This window comes from Magnolia sinica, chromosome 2, assembly GCF_029962835.1.
Source record: "Magnolia sinica isolate HGM2019 chromosome 2, MsV1, whole genome shotgun sequence".
NCBI classification, from domain to species: Eukaryota; Viridiplantae; Streptophyta; class Magnoliopsida; order Magnoliales; family Magnoliaceae; genus Magnolia; species Magnolia sinica.
The window spans coordinates 128,188,633-128,201,400 of NC_080574.1; the positions used below are offsets into that span (position 1 = coordinate 128,188,633).

The following is a 12,768-nucleotide window of genomic DNA, read 5'->3' on the forward strand; positions in this document are numbered from 1 at the left end:
ACTTTCAGGCCACTTGAGCTTCAGTTTCTCGATTTCCGCGGACTCCTAGTGTATAATTCCGTCGCTCTTGGTCTTCTAGAGTCCGTCCCACGCTTTGGTGTCATTAGAGCGTTAAGTCCATGCTTTAAGCACCCATTTCGGTCCAGGCTCGTACATACACTCTGCATTATAAACACGATTAATTAGGCCATTAAGCAGTATCATGCGTGTAAATCTATGCAATAAATGGGTCTGATATGCAATATTTGACCCTCAACACAACCCCCAACCAGCATTTTGCTAGTCCCGAGCAAAGTATGCGAAAAATAAGTTGAGAAATACAGGACAATTTTTATGAACTCAAGCGATTTTTTTTTTAATTTTAAAAAAAACAGTCTAGATTCGAAATTTCTAAGATGCATGAACGTTGGATATTACTTCCTCCTGGAATCAAGTGCACAATAAATTTCATAATCAACTTTAAAGTATTTATGCATTAATTAGAACAATTCTAAACAATGAGTATCATGAGTGTATGATAAAATCTCGGCTTATCATCATTAAGAAATCCAATGGATAATTTTTATGATAACATTGATAATCAAAACAGTATTTAGGACACTCAAAACTTAAACCAGAATTTGCCTTTCAGTTCTTTTTTTTTTTTTTTTTTTTTTTTTCGAGGGAGAGGAGAATTGAATCCACACCTATAGGGAGCAAACCTATGGTGAAAATTATTCGCCTAACCTTTTCCAAAGGTATCTCTCTCTCCTTTTTTTTTTTTTTCATGACGGGCAAATTTTCCAAGCTGGTTCCTTACATGCTTAGTGATTACCAAGTTAACCCTTTAATATCAGACTGAAATCTTAATGTGAAAGCGAGATGTGACATGTGAACTCATAACTCAATCAATGTTTAAAACTTCCAATTATAGATTAACACTTCAAACTTAACTGTGAAATCTAATATAATAGATAACTGAATCTAAGAGTCATAAATTACCAACTTCACTTATCTTGTAATTTTAAATCCAAGATGGTTATCAAAATCACTTCAAATTCAACAAAATGTCAGAATTTTTTTTTAAAATTTTCACAACTTTTGTACAAGACCAAGAAAATGCTGATTAGGTGACCTAATCTCCCACCCCCAACCTAAAATCTACATTGTCCTCAATGTAAAAGAAATAAGCATGCGATGCACATGGGACAAAAAGTAAATGAGAAGTGATGGAAAGATAATACCTGGATGAAAGAATCAAGAGGCTTTTCAAAGATTTCTACGTAAGAGCGGTCAGCACAAGAGAGAAACCAACAGAAGTAAAATAAAATAACAAAAATACAATCCTACCTATACCACTTTCGTAGGTGCTCTCGATTGCATTTAGCGTATGCAACAAGCCTTTAAACCCCTAGGTTACCCCTAGTGGACGAGTTGTAGTCTCGTGAGGGTTTGCAGTGATGTTACCCACAAACATTGAACTAACTAATGATAAGAATGAAATGAAGAGCTGGGTTGCCTCCCAGGAGCGCTAAGTTTACCGTCTTTAGCCAGACAAATAAAGCAACTACCCTAGTCCTAAGAAAACAGGAAACCTACCTATACCTCCATCAGACTAGGAGATCAATCCTGGTAAACAGGATCAGTCAGAGGCATGGACATGTCCTCTGAATCAAATTTCTCGACAAATGGTTTTAATCGATGGCCATTGACTTTAAACTCCTTGCCATTGTCGGGATCTCTTATCTCAACGGCCCCATGAGGAAAAACAGTAACAACAATGTAAGGGCCGGTCCAACGAGATCGAAGCTTACCCGGGAAGAGATGTAATCGAGAATTGTACAAAAGGACCTTCTGACCAGGCGTGAATGATTTTCGCAAAATGTGTTGGTCATGAAATGCTTTCATCTTGTCCTTGTAAATTCTCGAGTCCTCATGATCATCGTTTTAGATTTCTTCGAGTTCATGCAATTGAAGTTTGCATAGCGAGTCGGCATTGTCCAAATTGATGTTCAAAATTTTAATTGCCCAGTAGGCCTTATGTTCCAACTCCACGGGCAAGTGGCAAGCCTTCCCATAGACAACTATAAAGGGAGACATTCCAATAGGAGTTTTAAATGCAGTACGGTATGCCCATAAAGCATCGGTCAATCGGATTGACCAATCCTTACGATCTGGGTTAACCGTTTTCTCCAAAATGTGTTTGATCTCCCTATTGGAAATCTCAGCTTGTCCACTTGTCTGTGGATGGTATGGGGTGCTTACCTTATGAGAGATACCGTATTTCTTCATTAAGCTCTCAAATGGTCTATTACAGAAGTGTGAGCCCCCATCACTAATGATGGCTCGAGGCATTCCGAATCGAGAAAGGATGTTTTCTTTTAGGAATTTAATGACCGTGCGATGGTCATTCTTTCGACACGGAATCGCTTCGACCCATTTAGTGACATAATCCACGGCGAGCAAAATATACAGATTTCCAAACGATTGGGGGAATGGTCCCATGAAATCGATGCCCCAGCAATCAAAAGCTTCAATGATAAGAATGGGATTCAAAGGCATCATATTTCGACGGGACAATGCTCCCAATTTCTGACAACGCTCACAAGCTTTGCAAAACTCATGAGTGTCCCTAAACATAGTGGGCCAGTAAAAGCCACACTGCAAGATCTTGGCCGTGGTCTTTTTAGCAGAAAAGTGACCACCACAGGCTTCTGAGTGACAGAAGGAGATGACGCTCTGATGCTCATCGTCTGGTACACATCTCCTTAGAATTTAGTCTGGGCAATATTTAAATAAATAAGGATCATCCCAGAAAAAGTTGCGCACCTCGGTGAAAAATTTCTTCTTATCTTGCGCAGTCCACTGTGTCGGTATGGCACCTGCAGCAAGATAATTAGCAATATCAGCGAACCAAGGTGAACGGGAGACTCTGAACAGTTGTTCATTAGGGAACATATCGTTGATATGGGTCGCCTCAAGGGACTCAGAGGTATTAAGGTGAGAAAGGTGATCGGCCACTACGTTCTCTACTCCCTTTTTATCTTTAATTTCCAAATCAAATTCTTGGAGTAGAAGGATCCATCGTATCAAACGGGGCTTAGAATCATTCTTAGAAAGAAGATACTTCAGTGCCGCATGATCTGTATAGATAATGATCTTGGATCCAATCAGGTAGGACCTAAATTTGTCCAAGGCGAACACTACGGCTAAGAGTTCCTTTTCCGTAGTCAAGTAATTCACTTGGGTAAGATTTAGAGTCCTTTTTGCGTAATGAATGACGTAAGGCCTCTTATCTTTTCTCTAACCCAGAACCGCTCCAAGAGCATAATTAGAAGTGTCATACATAAGCTCAAAAGGAAGGCTCCAGTTGGGTGGCTGCATGATAGGTGCAGTGGTTAACATGCCCTTAAGCTTGATGAAAGCTTCCTGACATTGCTTAGTCCACTCATATGGTGCATCCTTTTGAAGAAGAGTGCATAAAGGACGAGAGAGGAGACTAAAGTCCTTTATGAATCGCCTGTAAAATCCTGCGTGTCCTAAGAAGGATCGCACGTCTCTAATGTTCTTGGGTGGAGGTAGGTTAAAGATAAGATCGATTTTTGCCTTATCTACCTCGATTCCCTTGGACGAGATGATATGCCCAAGGACAATTCCCTTCTGAACCATGAAATGGCACTTCTCCCAATTAAGTACCAAGTTCTTTTCTTCACGTCTTTTCAGCACACATTTAAGACTTTCCAAGCATTTGCTGAAAGATGGACCATAAACAGAGAAGTCGTCCATGAAGACCTCTAGATATTGCCCCACCATGTCAGAAAAAATACTAAGCATACATCGCTGAAAAGTGGCAGGGGCATTACATAGTCCGAATGGCATCCTTCGATAGGCAAAGGTGCCGTAGGGACATGTGAATGTGGTCTTTTCCTGATCTTCAGGGGCTATCTCTATCTGGTTGTAGCCCGAATACCCGTCAAGGAAACTATAATAGGAATGACCAGCTAACCTTTCTAGGATCTGATCAATGAATGGTAAAGGAAAGTAGTCTTTCCTCGTGACGGTATTCAACTTTCTGTAGTCAATGCACATTCTCCAACCAGTAGTGACTCTAGTTGGCACGAGTTCATTATTAGCATTCGCTACGATGGTGATTCCGGACTTCTTAGGGACCACTTGAGTTAGACTCACCCATTGACTATCAGATATAGGGTATATAATACCCACATCCAATAGTTTAAGAACCTCGGCCTTAACCACTTCCTTCATGTTTGGATTTAGTCTACGTTGTGGTTGCCGAGCGGTTTTTGCATTATCCTCAAGATATATGTGGTGAGTACAAATAGAGGGATCGATTCCTTTGAGGTCCGCTATCGTCCATCCCAGGGCTCCTTTATGCTCAATGAGAGTAGATATGAGCATACTCTCCTGTTCTTTCTCCAGGTGGGCAGAGATCACCACCGGGTATGTCTCATCTTGACCTAAATAGCCATATTTCAAATCAGAGGGCAAAGGTTTTAGGTCAAGCTTCGGCGGCTTGAGGTTAGACGGTAGAGGCACTACATTGGTTTGCGGTAATTCTTCAAATTGTGGCCTCCACCGGTTAACTTCAAGTACCGGTGCAGTATCAAGTAAGGCGCACGTCTCCCTAATCATGTCATCATCAAAATCATGGGAGTGGGCCAGGCATGTCTCTAGATAGTCGGAGGATAAGGTTAGAGGTGTCGTATCTTCCACGAAAGAGTCAATCATGTTAATGTCGTGGAAATCGTCATCATCCTCTGCGTTGCTGCCGTTATTGAAAAAAATGTTTGACTCCAATGTCAAATTTTCAAAAGACATAGTCATGATACCATTCCTGCAATTGATAATTGCATTTGACGTGGCAAGGAATGGGCGACCAAGAATGACGAGAATCGTTTTCCCATTTCAGTCAGGAAAACTTTGGCCTTATCTGTTTCAGGCATGGCACCCTTCATCGATTAAGAAATTGAATACTTAATGACTACACGAACAGAGCGATCAGCAAGTTGTAATGTGGTTATGGTGGGTTTTAATTCACCCAAACCTAACTGTTTGTATACCGAGTAGGGAATCAAATTGACGCTCGCTCCTAAGTCAAGAAGTGCGTGATCAATTCGATGGTTCCCGATTACACATGATATAGTTGGGCTACCGGGATCCTTGAATTTCTGCGGCACGTCTTGCTTCAGGATGGCACTCACTTTCTCAGTCAAGAAGATTTTCTTTTGAATAATTTTCCGTCGTTTGGTCGTGCATAAGTCTTTCAGGAATTTGGCATATGAAGGTATCTGTTTAACGACATCAAGTAGAGGAATGTTGACTTTCACTTGTTTCAACACCTCTAGGATATCCTGAGAGTTAGAGAGAGGTTTTGGTGAAACCAACCATTGGGGGAATGGAGCAACTGGCTTCTCTAGAAGTTCCGGTTCTACTTTTTGTGGGGCATCACTGGATCCATCATTGTTGTCCTCTTCTGGTTCTTGAGGCTTTTCGGGCCTAACCGGAAGAGTTTTATCGATGATCTTACCACTCCTAAGAGTGGTGATGGATTTATCATGCCCCATCTGATTTGAAGAGCTAGGATCATTATTTGAAGAGCTGCGGTTTAGGATTGAGGAGAGGTTGTGCAGGAAGCATCCCCTTTTCTATAACCGTCATACGAGAATCTATCTTTTGCATAAAATCTGTAATTCCTCGCATTGCTTGAGCCAGCTCTTGTATGGGATTTTGAACCGGTTCCTCTTGAGGTTTCACTTGATTTGGATTTTGATTAAAGAAACCTGGAGGAGTCGCCGTTTGTCCATTCCTCCAACTAAAGTTTGGATGATTTTTCCAGCCAGGATTGTATGTGTTGGAGTTAGGTCCAGTAAAAGGTCTTTGATAGTTATTTACGACATTGGCTTGTTCACTCAACACTCCTCGAAAGGCAGGTATTGTAGATAATTTTCAATTGTGTGAATGTTGCAATCACAGATGCCGCAAACAATTTCATTGACCTTATCCTTCTTTCCTTCCATGGCCTCAACTTTCCTTATGAGCGTAGTCACTTTACACTTGAGATCATCCTCTTCTTTCAAGAGATATAATCCACCTTTCTCCTTTAATTGAGTCGGCCTAGAAGTGGTGTTCGACTTTGGGTAATAGTCCCAAGATTGTGTTTTTTCAACCAAACTATCGAGGTAGTCCCATACCTCGTCGATATCTTTATTAATGAACTCTCCATTACACATTGTCTCGACCATTTGGCGCATGGAAGATGTCAGTCCATCATAGAAAAAATTTGTAATGCGCCACGTTTCAAATCCGTGTTGTGGGCATGAACTGACCAAATCTTTGAACCTTTCCCAACATTGAAAGAATGTTTCCTCTTCCTTTTGGGCAAAGTTCATGATCGCTTTTCTGAGGGTAATCGTTTTATGATGTGGGAAGAATTTTTTTATGAATTCCCTCTGCATATCGTTCCATGTGCCAATGGATCTAGGACGCAGTGAATGTAACCACGTCTTAGCTTTCTCTTTTAAGGAAAAAGGAAAGAGTTTCAGCCTAATTGTATCCTCAGATACATTAGGAAAACATAATGTAGCTATAATCTCATCGAACTCTTTCAAATGTAAATATGGACTCTCTGATTCAAGTCCATGGAATTTGGGAAGGAGTTGGATAACTCCTGGCTTGATGTCCATTTGTCCTGTGTTTTCAGGAAAAATCATGCATGAGGGCGTACTCACTCCCGCCGGTTGTAGAAAATCTCGTAAAGTACGAGGCGGGGGTGCCTGTTGCACCTCATTCTCATCTTGGGTATCCTCCACCCTGGGTGGGAGTAGAGGAGGTTGGTCCTCAGCCATAACTTCAGTTAACTCAGGGGATTTCGAGCGGTGTCTAATCCTGCGATGGATAGTCAACCCCTCAACCACTCCTCCTTCAGTCAAGAGACGTCGAGTGTCGTCACGGGCCCACTTGGGCATGAAAAATACTCGCAGCCCTCGATTAAAAACTTAATCCTAAGAAAGGAAAAGAAAATCTAGAAAGAAAGAGAGAGTTGGAAAGAAATTACCAAATTGGAGTCCTAAGTTAAAAACCTGCAAAATAAAACAAAAATAAGTTAGATTCTTAAAAGAGAAGAATGATACTTTAAAAGAAAAATAACAGTAACTTAATTTCTAAAAGAAGGTATTCTTTAAAGAAAAGCGGAAATTTCTAAAGTAAACTAGGAAAGTCCTATACTAGAAAGCAAATTACTAAAAGAGAACTGGAAAATAGAAAGTAGGGAAGGAGTGTACCGAATTAGAGATTTCTATCTTAAAGGCCTACAAAATAGGAAGGTTAGTTTCTAAACAAAAATTCTAAAAATAAATTAAGAAACAAAATTAGATTCTAAAAGTGTTAGAATTAAAAAGTTACTAAAATAAAACAAAAATAGAAAGTTAATTTCTAAGAAGGGAAAGAAATAACCTAAATTCTAAAAATAAACTATTTCCTACAGAAGGGAGGATACTAGAATTAGAAAATTTCTAAAATTTAAACCCTAATTCTAAAAATATGAAAAAGTAGAGAGATTAGGAAGGAATTACCAATTTAGAAACTTATGTCCAGATCCTATAAAACAGGAAACAAGTTAAGTTCTAAAAATAGAATAAAATAAAATAAAAACTTCTATCCTAAAGTAAGTAAAATCCTAATCCTAACTTAATTCTAAAACTAATTAATTTCAGAAAACGTAACCGTCAGTCCCCGGCAACGGCGCCAAAAACTTGTTCACTCCCCAAGTATAGGGTTGTGATGTAGTAATAAACTCGGTAAGACCGAGGTCGAATCCACAGGGACTGATACCTGTACGTTATCTAAAACCAAGTAGAACTAGAACTAGTCTAAGATGCGATCTAAAACAAATAGAATTTAGGAAATAATTGCGGAATAATTATATAAAACTTAAGGAATTCAGAGAAGGGAAGCTAGGGATTCAAAGGATCCACTTGTAGGGATCAGGGAGATCTTTTGCCTGCATTAGGAATCATGGAAATTAAATTGAATTTCCTCTGATATAACTTTAAAGGGATGAAAGGTATTTGAATCAGAATAGATTCCATCATCAAACCATGCCTAGGAGACAGAGCAAATAACAGAATTAAACTAATCACCAACCAATCAGATGATTATAAAGGTTAGGAAGGGTACCGACATCCAACCATGCCCAGGAGACGATGGCGAACATCAGGGCTTCCTGACACTATAATCAAAATAAGAGAAGAGGAATACTCAAAGCCATTGCAAGCCCATTGTAATTTCAGTCACAACATGCCATTAAAAACTAAAAATATTCCCATAAAATTAAATCAAAAAGCTCTTCAATTTAATCAAAAGGCACAAGCAACATCTCTCCCATCAGGCTGCAAGCTTCACCTCTTAGCCCTAGCTAAGAGGTTCAGCCGGACATGGATGGGTTGGAAAAAATAATTAAAATACAGATAAGAAGAAAGGAAAACAAGAAGAAAACACGTTGAAGCCTTCCTGTTGCCTCCACGGCCCCACCTCTTTCTCTCTCCGTTTCCTTCTTTTCCTTGAACCCCACGCTGCCCTGGAAAACTCTTCCCGTTCAAGCCTCTGCTCCCGCACACCCTGGAAAACAGCAACCGTTCCAGCCTCTGCTCCCGCACTCTCATTCACTCCCTTCCACGTTCAGCCGCCGATGGAAACCAAGCTTCAGCTCTTCCCAACCAAAGATACCTCTACGGCCGTCCTCCCTTCTCTCCTTTTAAAGATCAAAAACTCCCTCTGTCGCTGCTGCAGAGTCCTACCCGAGATAGGTGGCGGAGACAGTCCGAGAAGGAGTAGGTGCGGAAGATTTTACGCAAGGCTCGTGCGTAGGGACGTTTTGCAGCCAAGAAAACGGAAGAGAAGACTTCCACTTCCATCGCAATTTTTCCAAATAGATAACGTCCCTACGGACGGTTTTGGCCCTTCTACACAATAGACGGTCCGGATCTCTGTTTTGATCGGCAATGATGGCCCACCTGGATCGACCGCAGCTTCCTGTTGCGAACAGAGCATGCGCGGTCGGGCGCTGTGAAGGCGGCGAACCGCTGATTGACGCCGTGTGTAAAATCCACTCCGACCATTCGATTCGCGTCGAAAAACCAGTAGGATTCGGCTGGTTTTATGTTAGATTCAGTGTAGCCCATACGATCTTTGTTCCCACCGTCCATTCCTGCGTTTTCATGAAATCTGCCTTTGTGTGTGTGCATGGGCCAAAAAGGAAAGCTAGGCGACGATGTTGGTCACCTTGCAGAGCGTATGGACGGTTCTGATCGTCGAGAAATGTGATTGATGGGGCCCACTACGTGAAAACGGACGAACAGCGTCCGCCCGCTGTTTCCGTCTGCGAGAAGGATCGGGTCAGCAGCGCTGACCCGATCGGCTTGATTCGGTGTACGAGAGTGCACTTTTGCACTATGCACTGCTGCTTCCCATAGGGTCCATTATGATGTTTTTTTGAGAGATCTGATCCGTCTATCCGTTTTGTCAGCTCATTTGAATTGTTGAGCCCAAGATTGAAGCACTTTCAGACACCAGGCGGGCCCCAGTTCACTGATTTATGGGCTGATCTGTCCGTTGGGCCACTTCCAGGGGGATCCAATGGCTGAAATTTGACATGTACGGTTAGTTTTTGGTTTTTAAGCCATATGTGAAGTTTCGAACTGATCAGATGGTGGGAATCCTATGATCTTGCATTCTGGCTGACTTTCAGGCCACTTGAGCTTCAGTTTCTCGATTTCCGCGGACTCCTGGTGTATAATTCCGTCGGTCTTGGTCTTCTAGAGTCCGTCCCACGCTTTGGTGTCATTAGAGCATTAAGTCCATGCTTTAAGCACCCATTTCGGTCCAGGCTCGTACATACACTCTGCATTATAAACACGATTAATTAGGCCATTAAGCAGTATCATGCGTGTAAATCTATGCAATAAATGGGTCTGATATGCAATATTTGACCCTCAACAGAAGTGGGGCCACTAGGTGTTTTAGGTGTCAGGGGTTTGGTCACTTTGCTCACCAATGCGGTACGAGAGAGGGTACCAAAGTACTCCTTATTGATGGGCAAGTAGAAGTAGTGCCCCTAGAGAGTGATAGTGAGGAGGAGGAATATGAGCCAGTCAGAACCCCTAGTGATGAGGAAGAGGGAGCACAAGAGTCTGTGACCCTCACAATTGTGCGTTGTGCCCTAGCTGAAGTCAAGAACACTGATGACTGGCGCCGCAACACGATCTTCTAAATTTATACAAAATGTGGGGAAAAGAGCTGTAAGATGATCGTGGATAGTGGTAGTTGTGCCAATGTAGCATCGACTAGCACTGTGAGTCGTTTGGGCTTGAAGCTAGAAGCCCATCCTTAGCCCTATAGTCTCCTGAGTTGATGAAACATTTATTCCAGTCTCGCACCGCTGTCTTGTCCCTATTCAGTTCGGATCTTATAAAGACACAATTTGGTGTGATGCTGTTCCTATGGATGTGGGCTATATCATTCTGGGTAGGCCGTGACTCTATGATAGGGATGTTACCATATTTGGTCGTTCAAATGTGTATACATTCTGGTTTAAGGGCAAGAAGGTCAAGCTAAATGTTCTGCCACCCAAGAATACAACTGGAAAAGAGTTCACCACACAGAGTGGTGTGAGCGGCCTAAAAGAAGTGAAGGAGTCGAAGTCCAAGTCCAAACCGCTTCATATTATGAATGCCAAAGACTTTGAGCGAGAGACGGAGGCGAACTCGATGATATATGCCCTTGTGGCTAGGGAGAGTGTACCAGAGACTAGCGTAGAATTACCCACTGAGGCCATTCAGGTAGTACATGAGTTTCGTGATGTCTTTTCTGATGATTTACCGAATGATCTTCCCCCTATGAGAGATATACAGCATGCTATTGATTTAATCCCTGAGGCAACTCTACCAAACCTCCCGCATTACAGAATGAACCCGAAGGAGCACGCTGAGTTGAAGAGGCAGATTGATGAACTCCTAGAGAAGGGTTTCATTTGAGAGAGCATGAGTCCGTGTGCTATGCCCGCCCTTCTTACACCTAAGAAGGATGACACATGGAGGATGTGTGTTAATAGTAGGGCCATCAACAAAATCACAATCGAGTATCGGTTTCCTATACCACGTCTTGATGACATGCTAGATATGATGGCCAATACTACTATCTTCTCAAAAATCGACCTCAAAAGTGGGTATCACTAAATCCGTATACGCCCTGGTGAAGAGTGGAAGACTGCCTTCAAGACGAAGGATGGGCTATATGAGTAGCTAGTTATGCCTTTTGGGTTAACTAATGCCACAAGCACTTTCATGCATGTGATGACCCAAGTGTTGAGACCCTTCATGAAGAAGTTCCTGGTCGTATACTTTGATGATATCTTGATTTATAGCATGACTAAGGAGCAACACCTCAACCATTTGAGGCAGGTTTGTTGGATCCTTAGGGCCGAGAAGTTGTATGCCAACCTAAAGAAGTGCGCATTCTTGTCTAGTAGTATGATCTTCTTAGGTTTTATTATGTCAGCTGAGGGCGTATTGGCGGATCCCGAGAAGGTCAAGGTCATCGTTAATTGGCTTGAACCCCGCAATATTCATGAGGTGCGTAGCTTTCATGGCTTAGTCACTTTTTATAGGCGGTTCATTCGAGGCTTCAGTTCCATTGTGGCTCCCATCATGGACTGCATAAAAAAGGAAGAGTTTCAATGGACAAAGGCCGCCTCGAAGGCCTTCAAGGAGATAAAGGTCAAGATGACCGAAGCTTCAGTCACGCGACTTTCAGATTTTTCAAAAGCTTTTGAAGTCGCATATGACACGTCAGGAGTCGGCATAGGAGGAGTACTTAGCCAAGAAGGGCACCCTGTCGCCTTTTTTAGAAATATATTCCACCTATGACAAGGAATTCTACACGGTAGTGCAATCACTACGCCATTGGCGACATTACCTGTTACCGCAAGAATTCGTCTTGTTCTCAGATCACGAGACCTTAAGATACTTGAACTCTCAGAAGAAATTAAGCCCCAGGCACGCTAAGTGAGTTCAATTCCTTCAAGAGTACACTTTTGTGTTTAAGCACAAGGCCAGTGTAGAGAATGAGTCTGCCGACGCGTTGAGTCATCGAGTCACATTACTCAACTCCATGAGCATTGAAGTTATGGGCCTTGAGCGCATTAAAGAAGAGTATTCTGAGTGTCCAAATTTTAGGGTTGTGTATACGTCTTTATTAGAGAGTCCGTCAGGAGCTAACAGTGAGTATTTGATTTTGGACGGATATTTGTTTAGGAGTGACCGCTTGTGCATACCACGCACCTCCCTTTGCGATTTTCTTGTCTGGGAGTTACATTCAGGGGGGGTCGCGGGTCATGTTGGTCGTAACAAAACCATTGCCCTAGCGAAGGATAGATTTCATTGGCCAAGCCTCAAGCGGGACGTGGCCAAAATTATAGGGTAGTGTCATACTTGTCAACTGGCAAAGCAGAGGAAACAGAATACAGGATTATATATACCTTTGTCAGTCCCATTCATTCCTTGACAGGACATCAGCATGGATTTCGTGCTTGGACTTCCCAAGCCTATTCGAAAGCATGACTCTATATTTGTTGTCGTGGACCGTTTCTCTAAAATGGCCCACTTCATTCCTTGTTCTAAGACCTCCGACGCCTCTCATATTGCCAAGCTATTCTTTAATGAGGTCGTTAAACTGCATGGGTTACCAAAAACCATAGTGTCTAACCGTGACATG

The 12,768-nt window shown here is 42.1% G+C and overlaps 1 non-coding gene and 1 pseudogene across 1 annotated transcript; one reads left to right on the plus strand and one right to left on the minus strand.

Annotated features, from left to right (window-relative positions):
• Positions 1 to 12,768, minus strand: part of LOC131227642 (uncharacterized) — a 118,722-nt pseudogene that overhangs the window by 24,602 nt on the left and 81,352 nt on the right.
• On the plus strand, positions 6,301 to 6,407 carry LOC131238453 (small nucleolar RNA R71). Its single transcript, XR_009167861.1, has one exon. It is a non-coding gene; the product is annotated as a small nucleolar RNA R71 (small nucleolar RNA).